Source organism: Moschus berezovskii, chromosome 4 (genome assembly GCF_049115385.1).
Source record: "Moschus berezovskii isolate FMDL1 chromosome 4, NW_MosBer_1.0, whole genome shotgun sequence".
In the NCBI taxonomy this organism is placed as follows: Eukaryota; Metazoa; Chordata; class Mammalia; order Artiodactyla; family Moschidae; genus Moschus; species Moschus berezovskii.
The window spans coordinates 110,722,837-110,749,522 of record NC_142463.1 but is presented as its reverse complement, the minus strand read 5'-3'; the positions used below and the strand labels follow the sequence as shown (position 1 = coordinate 110,749,522).

Sequence of the window (26,686 nt, the reverse complement as noted above, 5' to 3'; positions counted from 1 at the left end):
CAAGTTGAATGGTTCTATGAATACCTACAAGACCTGCTTATTTAACTTCTATGCAGAGTACATCATGTGAAATGTTGGGTTGGATGAAGCACAAGCTGGAATCAAGATTGCTGGGATAAATATCAATAACCTCAGATATGCAGATGACACCACCCTTATGGCAGCAAGTGAAGAACTAAAGAGCCTCTCGATGAAAGTGACAGAGGAGAGTAAAAAAGTTGGCTTAAAACCCAACATTCAGAAAACTAAGATCATGGCATCCTGTCCCATCACTTCTTCTTTTTTTTTTTTAATTTTTTTTTCTTTATTCAGTTAAAAGTATTTTTATTAAAAAAGCACTTCATGGCAAATAGATGGGGAAACAATGGAAACAGTGACAGACTTTATTTTCTTGGGCTCCAAAATCACTGCAGATGGTGACTGCAGCCATGAAATTAAAAGATGCTTGCTCTTTGGAAGAAAAGCTATGACCAACCTAGATAGCATATTAAAAAGCAGAGACATTACTTTGACAACAAAAGTCCGTGTAGTCAAAGCTATGGTTTTTCCAATAGTCATGTATGGATGTGAGAGTTGGACTGTAAAGAAAGCTGAGTGCGAAATTGTGTTTGCAGTCGCCGCCGCGCCACCGTCGCTCTCCAACGCCAGCGCTGCCTCTAGCTCGCCGAGCTCCAGCCGAAGGAGAAGGAGGGTAAGTTAGGAGGTCTCTATACCATGGCTCCTACAAAGCAGACTGCCCGCAAATCGACCGGTGGTAAAGCACCGAGGAAGCAACTCGCTACAAAAGCCGCTCACAAGAGTGCGCCCTCTACTGGAGGGGTGAAGAAACCTCATCGTTACAGGCCTGGTACTGTGGCACTCCGTGAAATTAGACGTTATCGTAATTCGCAAACTTCCCTTCCAGCGTCTGGTGCGGGAAACTGCTCAGGACTTCAAAACAAATCTGCGCTTCCAGAGTGCAGCTATTGGTGCTTTGCAGGAGGCAAGTGAGGCCTATCTGGTTGGCCTTTTTGAAGACAACCACCTGTGTGCTATCCATGCCAAACGTGTAACAATTATGCCAGAAGACATCCAGCTAGCACGCCACATACGTGGAGACACGTGCTTAAGAATCCACTATGATGGGAAACATTTCATTCTTAAAAAAAAAAAATTCTCTTCTCCCTGTTATTGGTAGTTCTAAACGTTAGATACTTTTTTCCATGGGGTCAAAAGGTACCTAAGTACATGATTGCAAGTGGAAAAATAGGGGACAGAAATCGAGTATTGGCAGTTTTTCCATTTTCGTGTGTGAATTTTTCATATAAATGCGGGGACATAAAGCATTAATGAAAGTCAAAATGTTTCAGTGAACAGGTTTCAGCAGTTTAACTTTATAACAATTATAAATAAACCTGTTAAATTTTTCTGGACAGTGCCAGCATTTTGATTTTTTTAAAACAAGTAAATTTCTTATTGACTGCGAAAAGAAAAAAGAAAGCTGAGTGCCAAAGAATTGATGCTTTTAAACTGAGGTGTTGGAGAAGACTCTTGAGAGTCCCTTGGACTGTAAGGAGATCCAACCAGTCCATCCTAAAGGAAATCAGTCCTGAATATTCATTGGAAGGACAGATGCTGAAGCTGAAACTCCAATACTTTGGCCACCTGATGTGAAGAACTGACTCATTGGAAAAGACCCTGATGTTGGGAAAGATTGAAGGCAGGAGGAGAAGGGGACAACAGAGAATGAGGTGGTTGGATGGCATCACGCACTCGATGGACATGAGTTTGAGCAAGCTCCGGGAGATGGTGAAGGACAGGGAAGCCTGGCGTGCTGCAGTCCATGGGGTCACAGAGCTGGACACAACTGAATGACTGAACTGAACTGAACTGACCAGGGATTGAACCCCAGGCCTCCTGCATTGGGAGCATGGAGTCTTAGCCACTGGACCACCAGAGAAGTCCATGATTCATTCTTGATAATCCTTCAACTTCCACAGTCCAGGATCTGTCAGGTGAGCTGCTAGGCTGAGTTTCTGGACTGAGTGGCCTTGCGAGAGGGAGTCATTCCTGGAACTGGAATAGATGAGAAAGGGGAGAAGGCAATGGCACCCCACTCCAGTACTCTTGCCTGGAAAATCCCATGGATGGAGGAGCCTGGTGGGCTGCAGTCCATGGGGTCGCTAAGAGTCGGACACGACTGAGCGACTTCACTTTCACGTTTCATTTTCATGCATTGGAGAAGGAAATGGCAACCCACTCCTGTGTTCTTGCCTGGAAAATCCCAGGGACGGGGGAGCCTGTTGGGCTAACGTCTATGGGGTCTCACAGAGTCGGACACAACTGAAGCGACTTAGCAGCAGCAGCAGCAACCCCTAAGAAGGTTATTCTCTCCAGTTGGATTCTGATATAAATAAACTTGCCTACTTTTGCACAGTTTCTATTCCTAGTGTTGGGTAAAGGGAAGCGATGTTCCAGGCTTTAGAGTCAGCCCTGGTCCCACCACATATTAGTATGACTCAGCACACGTTGCTTAACCTCTTGGAGTCTCTGTGAGTAATTACCTCATAGAGTTGTGAGAAGTCAATATAATGCAACTAAAGCACTTAGCGGAGAAGGCAATGGCAAGCCACTCCAGTACTCTCGCCTGGAAAATCCCATGGATGGAGCAGCCTGGTAGGCTGCAGTCTGTGGGGTCGCTAAGGGTCAGACACAACTGAGCGACTTCACTTTCACTTTTCACTTTCACACATTGGAGAAGGAAATGGCCACCCACTCCAGTGTTCTTGCCTGGAGAATCCCAGGGACGGGGGAGCCTGGTGGGCTTCCGTCTATGGGGTCACACAGAGTCGGACACGACTGAAGTGACTCAGCAGCAGCAGCAGCAGCAAAGCACTTAGAGCAGTGCCTAGTGAAGATTAAGAGCTTAATAAATATTAGGCATTGTACTTACAATTGTTGCTGTTCAGTCACTCAGTCGTGTCTGACTCTTTGTGACCCCATGGACTGCAACACACCAAGCTTCTCTGTCCTTCACTATCTCCCAGAGTTCACTCAAACTCATGTCTGTTGAGTTGGTGATGCCATCCAACCATCTCATCCCCTTCTCCTCCTGCCCTCAATCTTTCTCAGCATCTGGGTCTTTTCCAATGAGTTGGCTGTTTGCATCAGGTGACCAAAGTATTGCAGCTTCAGCATCAGTCCTTCCAATGAATATTCAGGGTTTATTTCCTTTAGGATTGACTGGTTAGATCTCCTTGCTGTCCAAGAGATTCTCAAGAGTCTTCTCTAGCACCACAGTTTGAAAGCATCAGTTCTTCGGTGTTCAGTCTTTTTTATGGTCCAACTCTCACATCCGTACATGACTGCTAAAAGAATCACAGCTTTGACCATACAGACCTTTGTCAGCAAAGGGATGTCTCTGCTTTTAAATATGCTGTCTAGGTTTGACATAGCTATTCTTCCAAGGAGCAAGCGTCTTTTAATTTCATGGCTGCAGTCACTGTGACAGTGATAGTAAGAATATATAAGATACACTTAAGATAGGCTTATTCTATTTATACTTTAGTATGAATGTGCCTATCTTTCTGGAAATCCGTATTAGTATAGGTTAAATGACACTACTTGCTAGCTTCTCTCCCCAGCCCAGGTCAGCCCCTCCAGCCCTGCTCTCCTTACTCTTCTTTGTGGAGGAGGACAGTGCCATAGCCAAGCATGGCCAACAGGAGGAGTATTTGTGCCAAAGAAGGAGCTCCAACTCTCAGGAAAGAGTTGGCTTGAGTCTCCTGGCCACACACACTCCCCTCTCGAGCTTGTCTTTGGGTAGTGTGCTATTTTGCAATGCCACCACTGCCATCTCTCTCTCCACACCTCCTCCAGGCATACATGGGGCTCTCTAGTGTTACGTTTCTATTCTCTTCTTTCAGACAGCCTGTTCTAAAGGAATGAACCTTGGATGAAAGCCAGGAGCCCTGTGACTTACCGAACTTTGCCACTGGTTAGCTAACCGCTTGACTTTCTTTAGCATCAGTTTCCTCACCTGTGACATGGGGATACTAACATCTGCCCTGTGAGCCTCACTACATGTAATCCCGCTCAGTCGTGTCCGACTGTTTGCGACCCCGTGGACTGTAGCCCGCCAGGCTCCTCTGTCCATGGGATTCTCCAGGCAAGAATACTGGAGTGGGTTGCCATTTCCTTCTCCAGGGAATCTTCCCAACCCAGGGATCGAACCCGGGTCTCCTGCATTGCAGGCAGACGCTTTATCCTCTGAGCCACCACTAGGTTGTTATAAAAATTAAATATCCCGACATATGTTACCACTCTTTATTAACTGTAACGTGCCACAAGGTTTACATCTTTGTCTGTTCTCATACTGTATCATCGCTCCCTTCCGCTGTCTTCGTGGTCTGTGCGCTTCACTCCCATCAATTCTGGTTGGAAACTCAAGATCAGAAAGGGAATCCAGAGCACTGCTAATCTGCCTCTGCCAACAAAAAAAGAATGAGTTTCAACCATAGCAAGAGGGATTGGAATTGAAGTTGTCTGGAGAGAAAGGCTGGAGGCTCTTTTCAACCCGGAAAAAAGAGCAGAGAGGGTACTGTCTGGAGCAGCATGAAAGCAAGGGTACATAGAAACTAGTGAAGGGATAGGGTGACTAGCTCCAAGTCGGCCAGGGAGAAGGCTTAGCACACTTTTGCTAAAAGGTTAAGGGAACCTGGGGCTTCCCTCATGGCTCAGTCGGTAAAGAATCTGCCTGCAATGCAGGAGACGTGGGTTCGATTCCTGGGTTGGGAAGATCCCCTGGAGAAGGAAATGGCAATGCACATCAGCATTGTTGCCTGGAGAATCCCATGAAGAGAGGAGCCTGGCGGGCTGTAGTCCATGGGGTCGCAAGAGTCAGGGAATCTGTGAATAAAAGAATGGCTAAATCAGGAATTCCCTGGTGGGCCAGTGGTTAGGGCTCCATGTTTCTACTGCCGGGGGCCCAGTTTCGATCTTTGTTTGGGGAACTGAAATTCCACAAGCCATGCGGGGCAGTTAATTGTTAAAAATGTATAAAAGAATCCGAATGAGTGAACGAGGGAATACGGTCCCTCCCTGGGGTAAGGTATTTAAACTCTTAGGACACTAGGTGGCAGCACAAGGCAAGAAACTGAGTGATGAGAAGGGGCACCTCGTTTGTATTCCCCTGACTTTAAGCCCCTCTTCCCTTTCCCTACCAAGATATTTCAAGTGACACTTTCTAATGGTAAAGACACTAAAGCAGGCATGGAAGAAAACAATTTGAGGGGAATAAAATACATATTTCCTAGGGGTGTTTCCAATAGCCCTAGGGTGGAGTTTTCCAGCTTTCAAAAGGGCATAAAAAAAGAGAAAATTCAGAACACTGCTTGAAAAATCTGGATTAGGATAAGAAGGCATTCAGACAGGACTCCCGTTCTAGACTGGGCAAGGAATGTGTCAGGAATCTTTTTTTTTTTTTTAACACAGGAAGTTAGTGCCTCATCCGTTCCTGCCTAATGACACCTCAGACACCTCTCCTTCAATTTCTCCAAAGATAGAGAGCCCAGAGCATTTCTCTGTGCTGTGCTGTGCTTAGTCGCTCCATTGTGTCTGATTCTTTGCAATCCCATGGACTGTAGTCTACCAGGCTCGTCTATCCATGGGGATTCTCCGGGCAAGAATACTGGAGTGAGTTGCAGAACCCATAGCATTCCTAAGCAAAGCAGAAATCAGGAATGTTAGTTGACTTTTCGTTTTATCCTCCCATTAAGAATCAGTTCTTTGCTGCAGGAAAGAAGGCTCTGCTAAAAGTGAGGGGGCCATTGGTTAAATCCCCATCTCAAAAGCTACTGTGGTACAAAGCAGGAACCTTGGCCACCATAATGCGAGTCTTCTGTATCATGAACATCATCCCTTTGCAAAGGTGATGCCTTCTCCTCACTTCACTCTTCTTGGTTTTGTAACTCTAAGACAAAATTCCCCTTTCTAATCATTTCTGTTCCTCCTATTGCTCAGTTCAACCTCCTATTTTAGTAGCCATCCATGGATGTACAGCCCAGGGATGCCCCTCCAGATTTCCTTCAGTAGAACAAAGACCCGCATCTTACCCTGCTTTCTCTGTCTGTGGACTGAGGCTCCTCGACTCTTCCCGTTCGCTGTACCGCTCACTGTCGTTATAATAACGCGTACAGAGCGCCTGAAACAGTGCTCCTTTATTCACTCACTGAACAAACATTTAGCAGACGCCTACTATACACTCTTCTGGGCACCTGATAGAGAAATGAGTCAAATGGCCATGATTCCTGCCTTCATGGAACTTTCAAGGAAGCTTGTAGTTTTCAAGTTAAGCTGACACAGTGACTGCTTTTTGTCAGAATCCTGGCATTGGGAGCAATGTTTGAAACAGCTAGTTCAATCTCTTACCCAGATCAGAAATTCTTGCTTCTCTGTCTTTGCTGGGTGGCCATTCTTGACCAAAAATTCTCTGTGTTTGGTCTTTTCTGGCCCTTCTTCTTCGTCCCAATCTTAATCTGTTTTCCTGTTCGCATTCACCATGTCTTCTCCTCCACTGTCAGCCTGCCCCTCTTCTACACGACGGCCCATTAAATGAAGACATAGCAAGCCTTACATTTCCCATGCGTCAGGCACGTCAGTAGGCATTTTCATACAGTCTCATTTAACCCTCACCTTCTGTGCGGTGAAGGTCATTCTCACCTGACTTAGCAAGAAGGAAGCTGAAGACGAGCCAGGTGGAGGAACCGGCCCATAGTCACACCCCTGACATATTACAAAGCCCCTGCACTGTTTTTGGCTTATCCTCTTTTCAGTGCTATCTTATACGTGAGTATCTCGCTTCAGATGAAGCCAGTTCAAAGAACAGTAGCATTCTTCACCTTTCTTGATCTGGATGTGATTCTTCCCCTCACAAAGACAAAGACCATGATTGCCTAAATGTTCAAACCTTGCCGGTGCATACCGTCCACTGATGCGCCTTATCATCAAGCAGGGTCCCCATTCTCTCCTTGTCCCTACATTCCGCTTGTTCAGGCCCTATTAATCCTTAAAGGCCTGCCCAGCTCACGCCATCCCCTTAAGGAAACCTTCCTGATTCCACATTACCCCGACTGAATTTCCCCTCTCACTCTCCCCTTCAAATTTCTATTTCGCTTCCTGAGTACATATCATGTCCTGCTATGTATGCCAATTATATGTGTCCTTCTCACTCTTTAACCAAGGTGTGTGCCTCTTTCCCTTTTGTATCTCTTAGCACTTTGTATATAGAAATATCCAGCCACATTTGCCGAATGAATAAGTCTTATAACTGAGAAATTAGCATTGTGTCCCTAACTATGCAAAGGATTTACGCACTGCTGTTAGCAATCTTGAGCCAGCACTTTCTAACTTCTCTGTGGGGTGGGGGCACAGTCCATGCCCTATCCTGCTCAGTGTTTTGTACAGAGCGCCCACCAGGAGCTGTGTATTAGCTCACTGATTTTTCACAGCAGTCCTGTGAGGTACGCACTATCTCTGTTTTACAGATGAGGAAAATGGAGAGTCAGAGTTGAGGAGCCAGACCCAAGATCCCCTGGCGAGGAAGCAGCAGCGCTGGGATGATTCAGGCTGAGACCGTCCTGACTGCAATGCCTGTGCTGTTCCTGTCACTGTGCTGCCTTTCTAGAGTAAAACGTGTGCCCTTTCTGGAGAACAAGTACCTTTGGGCAGTTGCTTCAGACAAGTGGTGAGTTATTTGGCAGAGCTGGGAGACCTGCCTCTGCAGATTGTCCTGTGAATGACAAGACAGGCTGCTGGGAGGCCCTTTAGGTTCTTGAGTGGGTTAGAAAACAGCTAAAAATAATGACGGAGGGACAGAATGGGTTAGAAGTGGCCAAGACACAGGAAACTGTGGGAAGAGACCAGGGATTCTCTGTATGTAGGACTCTCCTGCTTTCTTCTTGAATAGTTCTCTTACCACCTGTAAATCTTTGTTCAAATGCCACCTTCTCAGTGAAGCCCCACCCCCTCACTCCCTCACCGTTTTATATTTCATTTATTTTCTATGGCAGTTATCACCTTTTAATATGTAACTTGCCTGATCTAATTCCTAGAGCTGATTTGCACATACATTTTCCTCCTGGTTCAGCTATAAACTTCCCATGCGGCTCCTCCAAAGCCTCTCCCTCTGCCATTTATGAAGCCTTTTGGCCACAGAGGAATAACAAATAAGAGAATAAATGTGAAAAGCCTATAGAAGAAATGACTTTTAGGTGGAATCAAATTAGTGTCTATGTGGATGTTCATGTCCGCTTCCTCAGCCATAGTTCTGCCAAGGGCGGGATGCAAGTTCGATTCAGTCATTATTTCCCAACAGTCACAGGTGGGAGAAACTTGAAGAGACTAGAGAGAAAGAGAGACCAAAAATGGGCTGGGGGAAGGCAGCCTCAGAGCTGAGACAGCAGGCCAATGGGGCACCGAACAGGCCGGCCCACACCTCTGCAGGGGGCTGATCCCCAGAGACCCCCAGAGCCCCGGGCCCGCCCCTCTCCCCGATTCCCATCGTCGCAGGCTCCGGAGAAGAATGCAGGTCAGGAGCATAAGTGACCTTTCACACCTCAGACAAGCTAAGTTTGTTTTCTCCCTTTCTGTCCGGCCCACAGCGGGAGGGAGGGGGAAATGGGATGGGCCTTGTCGAACTTTCTCCCGCTACAATGCCCCAGAGGAGCTGAAGTGGAGAGAGTAAAGGGTCTATTTATTTTAGCTCAGGAGGGACAATGTAAGCAGATGGTCTTTGATGGGATTAGCGGCGTAATCTCTAAGACCCTGGTAAATTGGAAAATGATCCATTATATTCCAGGAACCTTTGGCGGCTTCAGCTCCTGGGGAGGGAGGGGCAGGGCCCGGGGGCACCTTGTTAGAAAGGACCCCCCTCTGGGAGCAGCCAAATCTCGCACAGAGAATTTGGGAAGAAGTTCGTTAGCCGAGCGATGGAGCCCCTCTCCTCCTGAGATAGCGCAGAAACACGGATACTCCCAGTGCCCGCTCAGAGCCTTTTTTCCCCTTCTTTCCCCTCCTCCCTCTCCTGGGCGTGCTGGGGTGTCTTCACTAACGTCCTCTGCCTCCAGCCCTTTTCATTCCCAAGAACTCTTCTTTGGGGGGAGACCGATATCAGGTGTCCAGCCTTGGGAGAAAATTCTTAGAATCCAAATGCTGTCCCTCCCAGTGTAATCTCAGTCCACTTCCCACTCCAGCGCTAACAGCCTGGGAGGATTCCCTCCACTCTCTATAGACTTGAGAGCCAGGCAAAGGAAGAGCCAAGAGGAAGGGGAATGGGCAAACTGCACCTAGGGGCAGGGGTTGGGGAGACGGGAGATGTGAATGGGGCGGTAAGGTGATAATGAACCACTCTGCCCAATGAACCATCCTTTTAACTCACCTCAATCCCCCTGGAGCCCAAGTGCCTCCAGGCTTAGGATCCCCTCCATCTGGAGAGTCTGGGTTGCTGAGTTGGAGGCATATGGGAGACCCATTCAGCACCAGGTGTGGTGCAGTAGGTCGGGTCATATACGTTATTTGCAGTGTGTGTGATATCTGGCATTCATGTAACACTCTGCAGTTTATAAAGAAGCTTTGATGTGCAGAATGTCAGTTGGATTTCATAACAACTAAGTGAGGGAACTTGAAATAGAAAAATTGGAAAGCGAGGGGGTCAGTGACTAGTCTAAGGTCACCCATTCAGTTACAAGACTGAGCTAAGACGGAGACTTGATTTCCTCGTGCTGTGACATCTGCTCATGTTGATCAGTCAGTCAGGTCAGTCGCTCAGTCCTGTCCGACTCTGTGACCCCATGAATCGCAGCACGCCAGGCCTCCCTGTCCATCACCAACTCCCGGAGTTCACTCGAACTCATGTCCATCGAGTCGGTGATGCCATCCAGCCATCTCATTCTCTGTCGTCCCCTTCCCCTTCCCCTCCCGCCCCCAATCCCTCCCAGCATCAGAGTCTTTTCCAGTGAGTCAACTCGTGGCATGAGGTGGCCAAAGTATTGGAGTTTCAGCTTTAGCATCAGTCCTTCCAATGAACACCCAGGACTGATCTCCTTTAGAATGGACTGGTTGGATCTCCTTGCAGTCCAAGGGCCTCTCAAGAGTCTTCTCCAGCACCACAGTTCAAAAGCATCAATTCTTCGGCGATCAGCTTTCTTCACAGTCCAACTCTCACATCCATACATGACCACGGGAAAAACCATAGCCTTGACTAGACGGACCTTGGTTGGCAAAGTAATGTCTCTGCTTTTTAATATGCTATCTAGGTTAGTCATAAGTTTCTTTCCAAGGAGTAAGCGTCTTTTAATTTCATGGCTGCAATCATATGTAAATTTGCATTTTAACTGTACAACATGTTGTTTATTTATTTCAGCATTTTATCACTTCTCAGCCTTTCTGCTAAGATCAACTGTAGTATTAATTTCAAGTTTAAGTAATTTCCAAAGCTTTATTGTTATAACCATTCTTGAACAGATATCTGCCTGAAATTGTAACAACATTTATAGATTAAACTTGGGGGATTAAAGAAAATACAAATAGTCAAATATGTATTTTTCCATACATGGAATCTCCACAATTCTTTGAAAATAAATATGTAAGTAAGAAAAGGGGGGGGCAGGGCATATAGAAAGGCAGCACAAATTATTCAGTCACAAAGAGAAATTCCAACACTTTTGAGTATATTAAATTGTAAGGGATGAAGCACTTAACTGGTGGAGGTTCCAAGATGAACTCCACTTGTACAGCATTTTATTTCAGGCTACTTCAATGCATTGAAGTATGTTTTATTTTATTTTACTATCATTTTTTAAAAACCGACACTTTGTTCTGTGTGTGTTTGAGATAATTTGAGGCTGACACAAGGATTTGTAGACTGAGCAAAACAAGAAGGCAGAGTACAACGACGACGCAGCAAGCTACAACCACTCCCCACTTCCCAAGACCCCCCTTCCCTCAGAAAATACAGAAGTCGAAAAGCTGACAGAACAATCCTGGATTGGAAGAAAGTTACTATTTCTTGAGTGTCTATGAGGGGCCAAACAGATACACACTGCGCGCATTAATTCACTGAGTTCACAACCCAAGGAAGTATGTTTCCTCTCCTCCATGTGACCTGTTCAGGACAGAGGCTCAGAGAATTCAAGTAATTGGCTCTTAGAGTCACACAGCCAGTTAAGTGGCCGGGCTGCCATTGCAGACCGTGCTCTTCCCAACACCTTGCACCCTCCATCAAGCTGTGCCGCCTTTATGTCATCCTCTGCTCAGAGCACCCAGCCCAGTTATTCACCCTCCTGAGAGATCCTCTAGCTCTCTGTTCTCCTGGGTTTCTTCCATTGAAGTAGCCTACTCCCCACCTCCCACCCCCACAGCTGGAGGCTTTCTCTCAAGTTGGCCCACGCACTACTGAAAATTAATACACAGTGTGTTTACTGATGAAGTCCAAAATGTCCTGGGGTGGGATTGTTTGACCCCAAAACCTGGGTTGGTCACATTCCTTCCTAGCTCTGATCATCTTTCCATTGGAAGGACTGGTGACTCCCAGCCCCAGACTGTCCTTTTATAAAGAGGAAATGACTTGGTCAAGGCCACAGAGTTGGTCTTAGCAGCAAGTTCCCCACCAGTCTACAGATGTGGGGCCTGGGGGAGAGACTAGTGTACCTATGTATTCAGGTGTTCTGAGAGTGAAATGGACCCTGAGTCTGATGACACTGAAGTCAGCTGGCGCTTTTGGGTGAGTTGTGAACTCGGCCACCCTCTTGGTGGCTGAAATTCCAGAAATGGCTCTACACCTTGATCTGGAAGACTTGAGTTGCCAGCTGCATCTCTTAGGCACTCTCTCTGTGTGCTGAGATATTACAGTTTCCCCACAACCTCACAGCCTATCACCTTTCTCTGCTTCTGAGAGCCACAGACATCTTGAACATAGTCCACACGTTCCTAATTCTCTGGAGCCTCTTTCAGGCTACCATGTTATGGCCTCCTCATCAGCGACACAAACCCAGTGTCTAAGCGTAGAATTCGGCAGCTTTGGAAGATAAGGGAAACAGCCTGGAGCCACTGGGGAAAAGAGGCTATCAGTGTCTCCGGCCAAACTCCTTGGGCGGCTGGGCTGCCCTCCCACCACCGTTCTCCGCCTTCCTTTTCCCCTTCATTTATCTGCGTTTCCTTCTCTCCCGCACCGCTTGCTTCCTCTTTCACCCGCCCAACTTTTGGCCCCCTCTTTTCTCATCTTCCCTCTCCTTGTCTTCTAGGCTCCCCTTACACCCTGCTGCTGCTGCTGCTGCTAAGTCGCTTCAGTCGTGTATGACTCTGTGCGACCCCACAGACGGCAGCCCACCAGGCTCCCCCGTCCCTGGGATTCTCCAGGCAAGAACACGAGTGGGTTGCCATGTCCTTCTCCAATGCATGCAAGTGAAAAGTGAAAATGAAGTCGCTCAGTCGTGTCCGACTCTTAGCGACCCCATGGACTGCAGCCCACCAGGCTCTTCCATCCATGGGATTTTCCAAGCAAGACTACTGGAGTGGGGTGCCATTGCCTTACACCCTAGCTTCTGGTTATTCGTTCGTTACTCAGCCCCTCGCCCTGCACCACGGTCCAGGACTTCCCGCCTGGGACTGGGCCCCGAAGTTGCGGGCAGGAGTGGGCGCGGGCAAGGATCCTCGAGCCCCCACGCTCTCAACAGACCTGTTTTCCCCAGGCTCCGCGTGGCGCCGCGAACCCAGAGGGACATCTACAAGGGCCTCGCGGCCGAGAACACGAACCTTAGGGAGAACTGGCCCTGCCGGTTGGGGGATGGGGGATCGGAGGCTCTTTCTTGGTTTCACTTCTCGAGGGGGTGGGTTCAGTAGCGGAGAGGGGGCGCAGAGGCGGCCCTCCGTGCCACCGCTGCTGGCGGCGGGCGGTGGTGACTAACAGACTCCGGAGCGGGGCTTTTCGCCGGACCCGGGTCCGGGGAGCGGGCGGGAGAGCCCGCAGGCCCCGCGGGTTCGGCTCCGGCGGGCGCAGCCGTCTGGATCCCCGAAACTCTCAAACGCCGCGTCGCCCCGTCTAGGTCCCCGTTCCCCTCGGTGGCCTTGAAGTCTCTTCTTTTCCCTTTTGTTTCCCTGCCGTTCTATTATTTAGTTTAATATTTTACATGCCTTGGGTATGTTTCCTTTAAAAAAATCATTCAGTGTTATTTTCTCTCTTTTAACGTTCTGGTTCTTTTCGGGCGGATTTTGTTTTCCCCTCCTCTCTGTCTCCGATGCTCTGTTTTCTCGTGCTCTCTTCTGGCCTCGGCTCTTCCCGGGCTCTCGTTTCCTCTCCCGGGCGCCCGCGGCCGTGCGGCTCTCGCGTCGGGAGGCGTCCGCGGTCCCGCCCCGGGGAAGGAGCGAGGGTCCCGCGCGTCTCGCCCTTCCCCGCCGGAGCCCCCTCCACACCGCCCGGCGAGCGCGCGCCCCGCGCCGCTGCGGAGCCCGGACTTTGTCGGAAGCGGGAGCCGGAACCGCAGCTGCCCGCGAAAGCGCAGAGGAGAGGCAGGGACGCCGTGCTCCCGCCTGGCTTCTGCCCGGCCCAGGGACCTGCAACTCACACACAGAAGCCACAGGTTCACACACACTGGGATTCAGGGGCTCGCAGACCACGGTCCGCAAGCCACACTCACGCCGAGCCACAGCCAAATCAAAGGCGTGCGCTGCACACGCCAACAAACCCCCAGATCCGCAAATGCCACACACACACAGCCCCGAACTACACACAGCACTCACAGAGCACGGTCATATGGACGGATGTGTGATCCTGGTGTACAGACACCAGCCAGCACCCTGCGAACAGACACACAAACCTACTTGTGCACTCAAGGCGGCTCAGGGGGATTTCAGTGCTGACTCAGCCCATCGCAGGGCTGACCCTGAGGAGAGCACCAGGCAGTGGGGAGGGAGCCTGCCTGGTCTCAGCAGTGGGCACAGCCATAGCCATACACACAGCCACCCAGAGTTCAGTGACTGTGCCAGGACTGAGGTTACTGGGGTTCCTAAGGTGGGGAATACTGGCTGCTTGTTTGGCTGAGGGATCCAGCCCAAACCCCAGAGCCTGAGCCCCAGAAATGAGCATCAGACCTAAAGAACCCTCTGTGAAGCAGACAGAAACGGGCACTGCACCAAGAAAATGGCACCGTGTTAGAGTATAAAGCAGGCATGCAATATGTGTGCCAGGATGTATTCTGTGCCACACATATCCCACACAGTGCGGGTGTTTGGCCAGGTGCCCACATGGAGACAATTATTTTTGTGAAAATGAGCAGAGGAGATGTATACCATTCTATAAAAGTAACATATGTATACAGATATAGGTACCAACAGACAACTAGGGAGATGTCAAGGAGAAAATCTCTCTCCAGCTCCTGGGCATTGTTATCAAGCTGGCATGCTAGACCAAGTCTCTGTGGCAAGGTCTGTCCCCTTTCCAGGGCAGCTGTGATTGTTTTGTGCCATGGGAGTTCTGTGGTGAAAGACTGGTTTGTGAGACAACCAGATGTATCTGACATATTATCAGCCCATCAAAAGGGGAGATTTTGGCAGCTTTAGGGAGGATCTTTGGGGGTAGAAAATGGTCTGATTTGCACCTCAGAAGTTCTGGGTTTGGAGGATGCCCTGGGCTGTGGCAGTGGTGGCCAGACATGCCTGGCCGTTGGACGGTAGAGCCTAACAGCTGGCAGGTGATGGAACACATAGACTGTGCTGGATACAAACATAAACCTTTCCGTGCCATACACAAATCCACTCCACACACAGCTCCTGACAGCCACACCGGGCAATGTGCAATTGTGGTCGTAGCAGGCAAGTCCCCATCCAAGTCCCCATCGTAGAATGCCAGGCTGCCAGGAGATGGGTGTCTAAGTGTCTAAGCGGGCAGCCCGGGGAAGGATTTGATCCGTTGTCCAAACGACTCCAGGAGCATGACGAAGGATGTGCCTGTAGGAGCTGCAAATCTACTCACCAATTTTGGGCTGAGCCTGGGGAAGAAACAGACAGAACTGAGGACCACATCCCCAGTCTCTAATAGGGGTTAGAGAATGGGAAGTGCAGCCCCTGGGGCTGGCCGAGCGTCACTGTCTGGTCTTCCCTCTTCTTGACTAGCTTTCTGGTGCCTCTCAGCACCTGTCTCTCTCACTCACGAAGGCTTCCATCTCTGAGGCGGCCTCTGCCTCTCTCCGCTCCCTCCACTTCTCTCTCTGCTCCATTTGTCTCGCTTCCTCTCACTGCCTCTTTAGTTCTTTTACTCTTCTGAATCATACGGCCACAGAGAAACACAGCCAGATCCAGGAGCAGATACAAAAATAAATGCAGTGTAGACGCAGAGGCCACTGGAGATAAAGCCTATCCATCTTGCTGGTCTAGGTATATCTATGTGACAACACATTTTCATTTTGGGGTAAAAATCTAAGTACAACATTGGGATTTTGTCTCCTTGCAGTCTTTGGGCAGCTGTCTCTCTGGGTGTCTGTCTGTTTCTCTCAGGGACCCCTCCTCTTCTTCCTTGTACCACTGGAGAGCAGGTGTTTTGACTAGTGGACTCTGCCACAGGTTTGGTCATACCCCCTCCCCCTCATTGCCTCCTTTGAAGTTTTCCTCACGTGGGCAAAGGTGTTTTTTGTTTTGTTTTGTTTTTTTTAAAAAAAAAAAACAGGGACAGCTAGATTGCCACATTACAACTGGTACCTGGAGAAAGGCATTTAAAACACGATGGAGATACAGGAATATCTAGGGCTTTGGGACCAAACAAAGACACTCCCTGAGTGCACCTGGGGGCTGGAGGCTCCTTCTGAGTGGAGTGGAGGGAAGGATATAGGTGAGGCTCTGAAATTTCAGCAGCTGATCCATTGGCAGCCATGCACTAGCAGAATCCCATCCAGCAAGGCAGAAGAAGAGGTACCCAGCTCAGTAGGTTAAGCCATGGGAACAATATGAAGGAAAAGCAATGACAACTGTGAAGGTCCCACTTCCCAAGTGTGGATCTGGTATAAATAGTGTCTTAGTAAAAGAGGTATAGAATGTGAAAAGGGAGGCGGTGTTGTGACTGACTCCCTAGAGACCTAGGCAGCCCCTCGAGATCTAGTGGGGGGTGGGGGTGGGGATGGGGGAGGGGGATCCAGAGACTGAATGGGCTGATGGCTGCACACCCCGGGAGAGGAGAGGAGACAGGAGATGGAGGGCTCCCGGCTCAGCCCTGGTGTGAGAAAGGAAGGTGGAGAAGGAAGGATATAAGTGAGGCTCTGAAATCCCAGCTGCTGGTCCATGGCAGCCATGCGCCAGCAGAATCCCACCCAGGAAGGCAAAGGAAGAGGTACCCAACTCAGCAGGGCAAGCCATGGGAACAATATGAAGGAAAAGCAATGACAAAGTTAAGACTGTCATTGCTTTCTTCACGCCATTTATGCTTACCCTGTGGTGGTTGGAGTAAATGATGCTTCTGCTCAGGTCCCTCGACCATTTACTAAGTGATGGAAAGAGGGCAGAGGACCTGGTGCTGTCCTTGGGTTGGGCTCTGGAGCCAGCAGACCCCTGGGGAAGGCCTGAGCCCTCAGGCTGCCCCAAGCCCAAGCCTGGATGAACCCAGAGAACTCATCCCTCTGGCTCTCAGACCCTTGTTTTCCCTGAGACCCGGATTCTTGGTGACTCTGTGTGAGTTCACCCCTCTGTTCCTGGCTTCTTCACTCTCTTGAACTGAGGCTCTGCCTCTCTGCATCTCTGTCATTGCTTCATAGCTTTTCTGGCTTTCTCTGTCTCTGTTCTCAGGTCTCTGTCTCTCCATATCCCCTCCCTTTGTTAATTCAAAGTATTCTCACTGAGCCCCTCCCTAGGCTTCACAGAATAACATTGAGTAAAATGAGATACAACCCGCCTGCAGGTTTTTTTTTTTTTCCTTGTCCTATTCCCCTCAGCCCCCTCCTCTGGGGCTACAACCCCCTCTTATAATGTCAGATAATTGCTGGTGTGCAGCTCTGAGAAGCCAGAGCTGATACCAGAGAAGGAGAGAGGGGGAGAGAAATAAATAATAATCTGCTTCCATTCAGCGTATATAGGTTACCTGATTTGCATATATGCTAATATTGCTATAATTACCCTGCTGTTCTGGCCTATGATCAAGTTCTATAAATACATAGGATAGCAGAGCTAGGCCTAGCAACACCACCCTGAAAATTATCCAGTATACACACATATGCATCTGTGTGCCTTTCTGTGTACTTTAAATCTATGAGCCTCTCTTAGACACAACACACTCCCTGACAGATCCTCCTAGCTCTTCCAGCTTTTCATTACCCATCTCATGTTTAAAGGCCCCTCCAAGGAAGGAGGAAAGAGAAGCCTGAATGAGAAGATATTCTAGGTTACGTTTAAATTCTTAGACTCAGTATCATTATGAATAAGTTGTAACTATTTTATTAGGAAAATCAAAGATTTCCCCAAGTTATTGAATTAGTTATTATTACCTGAATGGCCCCACCTCCTACAGGTGCATGCTTTGGGGTACAGGTTGGGGGATGGGAAGAGGATATCTCCATATTCCCAGGCCTCTCACAATATCTGAGAAAGTGATGTCTATGGGAGAGGAAGTAGAGCCCCCTTTCCCAAATCTGCCCCCAGCCTCACTCTGTTAGCGAACTCCCCACTCTCAGGAAACCAGGGGGAAGATGCTCACGGAGTTGTGCAGATTTTTGGGTGCCAGTGGCAGGAGTGGGGAGGAAGCTTGGAAGAACATAAAAGACGCAATCCACAGCTGTCTGCTTTTAATTATAATTATCCCCTTTCGCTTCCTTTCTGGCTAATGAGGGGGGGATGAAATTTTTTTTCCCTGCCTCTCTCCCCCTCCCTCTTTTCTCTGGAATTGAGGGGTGGAGTGAGTTCAGGGTCCTCCTCCCCTTCCTCCCCAATCCCCTGGTTACTGGGAGAAAGGCAGACTCCAGAGGGTGGTGACAGTATGAAGAGATTTGTAGGAACAAAGGAAGGACAGGTTTGGATTGCTGGACACGTCCCAGAGTTGGAGAGACCCCCCCCCATTCCCCTAGCACCCCCTCCCTGCAACCCCAGGCTCCCTAGACAAGGAACTCAATGTCTTCCAGGCGGTGAGAAAGGAGCTAAAGGGAGCCCTGGTCTAGAGGAGAGGCGGAGGGAAGGGGTGGGGAGCTGGGGGTGGGGGTGCAAAATTAGTCTCAAAGGATCTTTATTTCTGAGCTAGTGAAGCAGATGTAATCAAGGGGAGAGCAAAATAATCATAATGGGAGGGATGAGGGGCGGGGGAAGCTGAGGCTGGAATGGGGGGACTGGGCCAGGACAGGCCTGAGAACTGGGGGCAGGGAGCCTGGAGTGGGGGCTGTCTGTGATCTTCTCCCACCTCCCCAAAGTCTCCCCACCTTGGGGTGGCGAAAGGAGGACCGTTTCCACAGACAATGACCTTTGCCCTCAGAGTCCCTCTTTCAGAGCTTAGGGATGGTGGGGCCAGAAGGTGGCTGGGAAGGCACCAGGGAGAAGAGAGCCCCCCACCCCAGCCGAGGGAGGCGGTGAGCAGAGGGGAGACTGCAAGCAGTGGGGGAGGGTGAGAGAGGGGAGCCGGCCGAGACTCAAGTGGCCTCCAGGTCTGTGGGACAAAAGTTGGAGGGAGATTTGTGTATGAGAGAAGCGGGGAGGGGGCCTTGGGGAAGGGGGGGCTTTGACAATGAACTTGAGACAGACTTCATTAGCATGCAGGCCTGCTGTCTGTCACGTCGAGCTCAGACTGAGTTCCCATGCAGGCCAGGAAGAGTGGGAGGGAGGAAAAGGGAGGGGCTGAAGGTGGGGGTGAGAGAGAGAAAGGAGACCCGACCATTGTACCATTCTGGGCCCCAGCTTCCCTGCCCTGGAAACCAACCCCCAAATCGCTCTCCTCTTCTTCGAACAAGATAATTTATCTCCCACTTTGAATCTGTGGTCCCACCGCTCCTCTTCTCTTGTCTAGACTTCCAAGCGCTGGCTTTCACCACCCTGCCCCACCTTGACCCCCCCTCAAGCTCTCAGCCTTCGTCTTCAGATTGCCACTTTCTCCTTCACAGCTAAGGTCTGGATTTGTGAGTCGTTGAGCTGACAGGGACAGGGAGCTGGGAACACTGTGACCCTCCAGATGACAAACCGTGTCCTCTTTCCAGCACTCTTTACCAACTCCACTCCCCACCCTGGACACATCGCTTAACCACGCGTCAAGTTCGAAGGTGAATTAGAACTGGAAGGAGGCTGGGAACGGTGTCCCATCACACCCTTTCTCTTGCTTCCTTTGGGAATGAGGGGTCCTGGAGGAACAATAGCTTTCCTTCGTCCCTTCTTCCTGCCTCAGGTTAGAAAAGACAGGAGGAGGAGATGGGAAAGAGTGGAGGCGACAAAGGCCCCTTCCCTGACAGGCACGAGGTGGGAGAAGGAGGGGCCTCATCAGAGCGGGCTGTTATCCTGGGGGTGGCATCTCCACACAGGGCCAGCACCCCCTGTTTGCTGCCTTTCCAGGGAGAGCAGCACGAGAAAGAAAGAGGGAGGCGAGCGAAATTCCTGAATGGACAGACAGATGCTACGTCATCATCGGAGCTGCATCCTCCACTCCACAAGAGGCTAGGAGCCGGGAGAGAGAGGCAGGCCAGCGGCGGGGCCACCGAGCCAGCGCTCCTCCTCCCCGAAGCCGGTAAGTGGCCATTCACTTGGAAGGGTCCTAGCCCCTCAGACATCCGGGCTGGGGGTGGGAAGGGATCCTCTAAAATCAGTTAGGGCGTCCTACCCTCCTACTTTGCCCACTGGCTAATGGAGGCGGGTGCAGGAATCACAGAAAGGCTGAGGAAGATTGAGGGGGTGACCAAAAGGGAAGAGGCACGAGTGTGTGTGTGTGTGTGTGTGTGTGTGTGTAGGAGCAGCTGGCAGAGTGGGGTTTCATCTCCCGCTTCCCCATCTATCTAGTGAGGGGAGCGGAGGCAGGGCCCTGCCCAGCTGCCCCAGAGCGCCTCTGGGTCTCCCTCATCCCCGCCAGCCCCGGCCAACCCCGGAGACAGCTCACTAAGTTTGTCAATGGGATTCAGGGGGGCTTTAGGGTCACGGTGCTACTGATCCTATTAATCCGCCCCTCCCTTCTCTCCACCAGACAGGGCCAACATCTTAATGCTTGCACAAGAGGAGAGGCAGGAAGGAAGATTGTAGTGGAGATGTGAGGGAAGAGGAAAAACGGTTCTGTATTCAGACTCCTGACCTTCTTTCCTTGCTCTGGCTCTTACTCCTGTATGCCCCAGAGACTTCAGGTTTTAGGGGTGGACAAAGTCTGAGGGACTGGGGTCACTGGGGGTTGGGGAAGGAGCCATATCTCTAAAAGGGAGGAGACCAGAATTAGGGGGAGAAAAAAGAAAACACTTGTAGAATTTAGATTAATTTTATTTCCCCATCTCCTTGCTTTTCTCATGAGCTGGGAGGTGGGAAAGGGGCTGAGGGGAGCTTAAAAGCAAATGAGGTGTTGGGGCAGATGCTTAGGTTCAAAAATGGGAGAGAACCCTGCTCTAGCCCTCAGGAGACCCATCTGATGGTGGCTTTTCAATTTTTAAGAAGGGTCAGAGGAGACAGAAAAGAGGCACTGTTCTTATCTCTAGTCCCCACCCACACGGCGCTTTCTGGGAGGCAGGCTGGGACCATGATGGGGTAGTGGAGGCTGGAGGCCAGCAGGTTATTTCTGGTTCCCCAGAGGCCAGATGTCTGAGAGAGGCTGAGGCTCCCAGCCACAGAACAAGCACACACATATTCCGTGCCTCCTGGGGTGTGGTCCTTGTCACCACGTCCCCTGCACATTGTGTGTGTGTGAGGGGGTAGAGTGGGGTGTGGGGCATGGGTCAGCAAGAAGAGATACAAGTGTTCCAGGGACCCATGACTCTTTCTGAATAGGGTGGGAGGAGGAGCCAGAGGCTCCTCACCTGCCCTTGTGCTTATTGTCTAGCAATAAGACAAAGTTGGGGTTGGCCCCCACTTTGGTTTGAAGATAATTTCAGACTGAGATGTTGCTTTATGAAATGGATGGGCTGGCAGAGCTGAAGCTGGGCATTAAGTGGGTATTCATGGATGTTAGAAGAGGGGAGAGGTATATTCAAAACAGCCCTCCTAGAAATCAAAATTGGATTTAAGTCCTAAACCTGCCCCCCAGCCTTCTTTTTTTTCTGATTTCCTCTGCATTTAAGTATGTTATCTTCCTGACTTAAAAAAAAAGAAGAATTAGTTGTAAAATTGAGTTTGAGGTAGAAGGATTCACTACTTTATCACAACACACATACACAATACAATTCTCTTAGTGTTTTAGGACCTGGGTTACCTATGGTATACGTGTTATTCTTCAAAATCATAATTTAGTCTGAAAGCAAAATACTGAGAAAGTAAGACTATAAAATATTGAGACGGGGTTTCATACCCAACATTAAATTAAAAAAAAAACTGCTTTGTGTTCACACCTTTTGTATATGTGAGAGAGAGAAGGAGAAGAAAGGGAGAAAATTGGTAGCTACAGGATATGTCTTTCTGGATCTTTAGTGATATGCGTGGATAGATGATAGGTGACGATGAGAAGAGGGAAGAAAGCTGGAGACATAATGTGATTGACAGTGTCTTAAGTGCATAGAACTTTAGAGTTTCCAATGCAGTTACACCTAGAGAGACAAAAATATATATATGTCTGACCCCAGATCCTTCCTTCCATCCTTAGCATGCCTTGTCATGTTGTACCAGGAGCAGCAGGAATCTGGGAGGAGATGGTAGCCACTGGGCAGGGGATTACTCCTGTAGGTTCAATCAGAAGGGCCGCAACATCTTCACAGGCTCAGTTCAAATCCCTGGGCCCATAGATTTCGGAGGGAGTTAGAGGGACATTGTGAGGATGGGCCTGGCTTAGAGGTGTCCAGGCAAGATGGAGCCAGAGAGGCTCAGGCAGGGGTCCTGCCTTCCCTGCCTATCTAGGCTTTTCTCTTCCAGCTGCCTCCCTGTGCAGCCCAGAGCCCTGTTGGTGAAAGAGTGTCAGGGAGACAGGGGTGTTAGGGAGAGGACTGGAGCCACAAAAAAGACCTTAACCTTTGCATTCTCCTCCTCAACAGGAGCAGAGCATTGGAGAAGCAGCAGCCCCGTTTCCTTCTGGTGTCATCGCAGGCATCCACCTTTGGCTTTGGGGGTACTTATTTTCTTATTTGTTTGTTTCTGATGGTGGTGTTGGGGGCTGGGGTGGAGAAAGAAGCGGCTCTGCAGTCACCTGGGTTTTCCCCTGTTCCTTATACTTCTCAACCCCCTGCCTGCTCTCTTCTAGCTTTCAGGCCCTGATTTGGGTCTATTCTAATTGTAGTAAGACCTGGATAGTCATTGATAATGGGAATGGAACCCCACGGCTTAAGAATGAAGGCCACCCTGTGAGCCCAGTTCCATGAGAGAGAGGAGGGGCCCTGAGTATTCTGGGGACCCTTTGCCCTTCTCTCAGAGGCTCCTGAGGGCAGAGGTGGAGGCCCATGGACCCAGGGCAGGTGGGGGTGGGAGGCAGTTAGTTGCAGAGGAGCAGAGTTACGGATGGAACGGATGGAAGGTAGATGGTAGAGGTGAGAGAGGAGAGGGGTGTGGGTGGTGGTGAAGGGGGACCTGGAGGGCTTAAACAGCTGTGCGTGGGTGTGTGCAGGGTGTGTGAGAACTGGGAGCTGGCACTGCCGCAAATATCTGTAGGTATGTCACTGTATTTGTCTTAGTTGATAGGTTTGCGTGTACACGCATGCATGTATGCATACACAGACCCTTACACGTTCATGCTTTGCCCCTCAAGGAGACCATTTGCTTATGGCTGACCATTTCTGTCACCTTCCCGACTCCATAAGGCTCTCAAGCAAGTGAGCGGTGTGTTGAGTTGAAGGAGAGGACTGAGAGCCATCGGGGAGGCAGTGCTTAGACAGACCTGAGGAATTCTCAGGCTGGCCTCTGAACAGGAGGAAACACACTTTGTGGGAAGAGAAGGGTGGTATCTCTGGGGAGAAATTGTCCAGATTATATCTCCATTCCCTTTAAACTTGTCTGCCTATATAGAGGTTGTATTTTTTATTTTTTTGCAGCTTCCCCATTTTTTTTTTCTTTTACTGCCAATTCTTGCTTTTATCTGGTGCAATCCCATAGAAAATGCAAATATTCTGTAGCAAAAGAATAATGTATGATAATGTTCACAATAATGAACCACTAAGACAGAAATAAATATCTGAACCCACCCTCTTCCAAATGCAGCTTTCATCTGTATCTTCAAGGCAAATTAACCTGATAATTGAAACAAAGAACAAATATGCTTTTTATTTAATTACCTGAGTATTTTCAAGAGAGTGGCATGATGCCAAAATATATTTTGGGACCCAAATTAGAAAGATTCATCCAAAAAGCTGCATGCAGAGGGCATAATTCAGGCCATGTTTTCCTATACATGGGCCTCTTCAGGGACCCGGACAATGGGTGGGCATCGGGGCTCGAGGTGGGGCGGGGACGGGCACTGGTGAAGCATGTATGCTCCTTCGCTAACTGGGACACTGAGAGGCTCAGATCCGCACCAGGGGTTTGGCGTGCTCTCTCCTCAGACAGCCAGAATTTCCCTGGAAGGACCTGGGTGGGGTCTGTAGACCATTGCTCAAGAACACTGCAGCAGAATGTGCTGCGCGCTGCAAGCACAGAGCTCTGCTCCAGCTGAGGCCTTCCTACAGGGACTGAGGCTGGTGGGCCAAGGGCAAGTGGGGCATAATGCACCCTCTGCTCCGGCTGTTAGCTTCTCCCAGGTCTGCTGTGTCCAATTCTTCATAGTAGAAGGGTCTCCTCTGGTCAAAGGAGCTGCCAAAGAGTCACTAACATACAACTCCCCCTACTCCCCTCTCAAACCCATACACAGATCCCATAGGATACACATTTTGTCAACACCTTCCTTCTCCACCCATTACGGGCTCAGACCACAGGAAGGCAAACTCAGACTTTCAGCCGCACCCACAGGGACACACATTTTTCTAATTCATCAGTTGTTCATCAGGCACCCACTGTCTTTAGGCATAGTGTTAGATACCATAGAGTTGAATATGCATGAAACCACCTCTGACCTTGATGGACTGTCTTTTTTGCTCCCCTCAGAGTAGTGTCTTTTTTTGAAACTGGAGCAGCATGGCTTGGTATACAGACCAATCCCAGTTAACAGGATGGTGGAGAGTTCTCTACTTCTTTCACAGCTTGTAGCTCTGTCTCCACTAGAATAAAGGCAGATGCCCCACTCATCATCATTTCTGAGCAGGCACTGTGGGAGATCAGGTTGTCAAGTCCACCCAGACAAAACTAAACAAAACATTACCTCATCAGAAATCTAGACAGAGAGGGGGATTCCAAGCAGATAGAACCAGGACAATGTAGAATAATCTCTGTTTTCTTTTGTGCCTACCACCACCCTCCCCCCTTATATTTGGACATTGTTTAGGCTGAGGTACTTTGGAGGAGCCAAAGCCACAGTAAGATACAAGGGTAGTTAGCTCTTTATCTAGCTGTTTGGAGAAAATTAGATACGTACCCATTTCTTTCCTGAACTTGGTTTTTTAGGAAATCCAGTTGAGTTGCATTTGGGCAATAAGTTGAGGGGGGGGTGGTTTCTGTTGGGCAAAAAACCCTTTCTGTCCTCCTCTCTGACAAAAATGTGGCTCCTATTGATCCCAACTATTTCTTGCCAGGCTGTCTGGATGGTCCAGCCCTGGGTAAGGAATTGTGAAGCTAAGCTTGGGCCCCGCAGAAGCAGGGGACTGTATTGGAAATTAGGGACAGAGAAGAAAGGGGAGAGTGCTATCTAGCAACACAGCCTCTTTCCTCTTTGCAGGCCCAAGCCTACAGGCAGCAGGTGAGGGGAAGGTGGAGGGGCAGAAAGGGTTTATTTAAAGCGCTTTTAAGGGCTCTTGTGGGAGGAGAAGTGGGGAAATACTTGTATGGGAAGTTGGTGGTGTGTTTGAAGAAGTGTGGTCCCTATTTAGGATTGCTAGAATGTCTAGAGGATGTTAGGTATCCTATAAAGGGGTGTGAGGTGGTATTCTGAGAAATACTTGAGGAGGTTTGTAGGTACAAAGAGGCCTATTGTTTTTCTGGGGCCTGGCATGGAGGATGCATTTAGGGGATGCATTTAGCAGCGCATCAGTAGGGTAGGCCTATTGCTGAGAGCGGGGAGGGTTCTCCTTTCTGCAACTGTACCCCACCATTGACTGGTGTGCTCTCAGTTCTAGGAGGGTGAAGAATTGATGCTGTGGCCATTTCTAGAAAGGCTTTCCCTTGGGTAAGGCCCTTGAGACTCTATGGAGGCAGACAGAGGGGTGAAAGGTGTGCCAAGCACATTCCTGTTAGTGTCCTGTAACCTGGGAAATCAGGCCAACAACTTCAGCTCCCTACTGTCACTCTGGTGGGGAAACACAAGTCCCTGGGCTTTGTCCTATTTCAAAGCCCCGCCGCCCCCCCCCCCACAATCATGCAGCAGTTATTCAGACTTTCCAGTCTTTGAGGGGCGCACCAAATAAAACCCACTGGCATGGCTTGCATCTAACCAAGGCAAATAGCATTCAGGCTGGGCTTTGTCCTAGACTATGCAGAGGCAGGCCCCCCGGCAAGGATAAAACTACCTGGCTGAGTCTGATGGAGAATCCTGGGTCCCCTGGAGTGCAGTTCGGTTGTTGTAGGGTCCCTGTAGAAAGGAGCCAGCCCAGATTAGGCAGAGGGACTGGCTCTAGGTATCCAAGTCTTAGGGTTTGTTTGTTTTTAGAAAAGGAGCCCAGAGGAGGGTGGTGGAGTGATAGGGTAACTCACGACCTGTCAGGCACAGCGGCTCGAATGGGAGTCCGCAGCTCGATCAAAGAGAGCTCCACCGATCTGAGAGAGTCCAGACCCTGCCTGCAGACCGGTGTGTGCAGTTTTCTGATTCTCCCGGCCAAATAGGGATCCAGGTCGGAAAACCATGTTGGAGAATGATTTTTCTCCCTATGACTCCGGCTCTCCAGACACCTGGAGATGGAACCCGGGGTGAGGGTGCCAGGTTCGCGATTGGAGGCACAGGATGGGGGGAGGAAGAGAAAGCGCTAGGGAGGGCGTCCAGGGCTGAGTCAAATCTGCGTGTTGCCCAGATTAATGTCAGCTGTGATTCACCAGCCTACCCTGCCTGGAACTTTGGTGCTGAGAACAAGTTCCTGAGATATTCTCATTTCTGCAGGGTGAAAAAGGAGGTCGAGGCTCGCTCACACCCTGCATCTCCCAGTAGGAGTCCCAAACTTTCAGGATCTTTTCCTCGCTGTTTTGGGTTGAAAACCAATAAGGGAGGTTCCTGTCCATCCTAAAAGATTGATTACAGTCTGGGATGGGTCAGAATCTTAGAAGCACAAAGGATACCCTGATGCGAGAAGGCCGGTAGAGGCTGAGTCTCCAGTAATCTGGTTCTTTATGAGGAGGTAGCACCCGATCTCTTTTCCCATCTTTGCATCCTGGACCTGGTGCAATATACCTTGGGTTAAAATGGAAAATGTAGAACCTACAAAGAGTGAGGTTGGAGACCAAAACCACAAATGGCAATGGATTGGAGATGGCAGGCAGGTCTCGGGAATGTGTGAGGCAGCAAAAGGCTGAGAATCAG

General features: G+C 49.6%; 1 pseudogene; it reads left to right on the top strand.

Moving 5' to 3' along the window:
* The first annotated feature begins 669 nt into the window (after nt 1–669).
* LOC148778204 (histone H3.3A-like) lies at nt 670–13,079 on the top strand (annotated as a pseudogene).
* Nucleotides 13,080–26,686: the final 13,607 nt, after the last annotated feature.